The sequence below is a fragment of the Theobroma umbraticum genome, unplaced genomic scaffold (assembly GCF_002168275.2).
Source record: "Theobroma umbraticum cultivar Fairchild unplaced genomic scaffold, ASM216827v3 scaffold_130.0, whole genome shotgun sequence".
Classification (NCBI taxonomy): Eukaryota; Viridiplantae; Streptophyta; class Magnoliopsida; order Malvales; family Malvaceae; genus Theobroma; species Theobroma umbraticum.
In genome coordinates, this window is record NW_018397264.1 from 1,770,678 (window position 1) to 1,773,201 (window position 2,524).

Genomic DNA, 2,524 nt, shown 5'->3' on the forward strand with positions numbered 1-2,524 from the left:
TCACATGAAGTGCCATATTAGAGTTAGAAGAGTGCTTATCATTTGCTTTTGAGTTGAACCGTGTCAGCAAAACACTATTGATATCTCAAAAACTTAAAACTCTATTTGTTTCTGTTATTTAAGTTAAGTTTATTATTAAAACATATAAAAATTATATTTAAATTTTTTAATATATTTCAAAATTAATATTTTAATTAAAATATATTATAATATAACAGTATTTTTAGATCTGGTCAATATCTAAAAGTTTTTAAAGTGAATCTAAAATATATGTTTAAAAGTTAATTCATGAACACTCCTACTTGACAAAAGGTAACATATATTATCATTCCATGATATAAAGATTCTTAATAACCCATTAAATTATCATTTTGCAAAGAAAAAATGAGAGTTTTTTTGGCAATCAGAAAACAGGTTTAAAATGATATGTGGAAAACAAGCTACATATCATGGTCATTAAATCATGAAAAAAAAGACCTTATGGAAACTTTAGAGGTTTATTTAATATTGTCTTAACCAATATGAAAATATTAAGATCCTTTTGTGAAAATTACTTTAATTTCTATCATATTTTACTGTTATCGTATTTTATTTTATGAGAAAGTATTTTAAATTAACATTATAAATTTCAGAAAAAGGTAATAGATTAGCTATCACATAACATGAAATTTAATAGAAACATTGACAGAAAAAACGTTTCATTATTTATAGAGATTACTAATAATATTTGAAATTGTAAATAACTAAATATCAAAATGGTGTGCACCCCAAACTCTAGGTATAATTTTCTCAATAATAATAACATTACATGGTGAACAAAATTTTCTTACTTTAAGACTCTGCAAACGGAGCAATAATTGACATCAAGCCTTTACCTTGGAGTAACTAAACTAGTCGGCTTCAGCCCCCAGACACTTAGAACATTCCTAATTATCTTTTCTACAGCAGCCACTGATTCTGTGCGCATTGCTTGCTTCTTCCCCTGAAAGGATCACTGAATGAATTATAAAGAATACAAAGATTTCAAAATAATATCAATACTTTTAGTGACAAAAAGGACCCCAATGCAGAAGGAATCAACAATTCAAAAGTTTCACATTTGTATCCAAATTTGAGAACAATGAACAATATGTGTTCATAAAAATAGAACCCTTTCGTTTCATCCTAAGATTGGTTCAGGTTTCATCCTAAAATCTGATATTGCCAGGAATTAGTGGCCTCCAAGAAGAATGACTGATAGCGTTCGAACCCAAATTTTCCTTAACATGAAGGGGAAGTATATATCAACCATTTGGAGCTCTTCCCGAGGACTATAAGTGTGGGCGTGTAATATTACTTGTAGCCATTTCAGTTATGCACTCTTCTTTTCAGACCCCTTCATATATTTAAGCTGTTCGATTTACATTTCTAAAAAATAAAAAAAAGAATGGTTGAGGTTGAAAACAGTGATTAATGAATCCATATGCTCAGGACCACTGATTCAAATCTAACTGTAACCTCATATGCTCACTTGAGTTTCAAATTTATGTTGTAAATTTGATTTTAGGAACAAGGAGCCTCGGAAAAGGAACAAGGAACCCAACCACCTAATTTTCTGAGGCTCAGGTTTCTGAAAGGGCATTAATCATGTGTGCACCCATTGTGGCAGAGTAATTCAAAATTTGCATTATCTAGAGAACCCAAGAATGAGGTGCTCCAGGCTTATGCAGCCCAGGTAGCCCACCAGCGCAACAAGGGATTGCCTTGGGTAAATTCTGGGATTTTCTTGTTTTGTTAACTAATTTGTAGGACCTTTTTAGCGGTTTAATTGTCAAAATTGTGCTGGTGAATGTTATTATTAGTAGTATTTATTTTTGACAATTCATCTGTGATTAGATAATGAGGTTGTCACAAGTGAGCATGATTTGAGTATATCTGAAATAAACACCACCACTGTTTACCATGTCTATATATTCTTTCGAATATGTCAAAGTTCTTTCCAAATTTGAGCATATTTCAAAGCTAATTTGAACAAATTCTTTGCTTATCTACGCGACAACTTTCTTCATATTAGACTAGAATGAAGTGAAAGGAACTTCACAAATATATACAAACCCAATGAAGCCCAAGTACTCAGTGGAGATTACGACGAAAACCTTGCCATGAACTTGGACTAAGAGTGGCAAAAAAAAGAGTTGTAGGCGTTATTTTGGGCAAAAAGCAAGCCTAAAATGATGCCATTATGTTGGGTCTGTCATGTATTTGCTGGGTTTGGTACCCACGAAGAAGCAAAGGCATTAGTTTGTGTCTGTTGTAGCAGTATCTTTTCGGTGGTATGTCAAAACATGACAAGTAACCAAGCAGAGGCCAAGGCAGCCAAGAGATCTTCGACTTTGGTAGTCTTTCATCATAACTTTCCATAGAACGCCGAAGAATATCTTTGACATCAGACTATAAATTAACATATATAGTTTTAACTATTAGGTAATATCATGATTGGTCCTTCAAGATTTAATGGTGCTTGGCAACCTTCAACAGTTGCTCG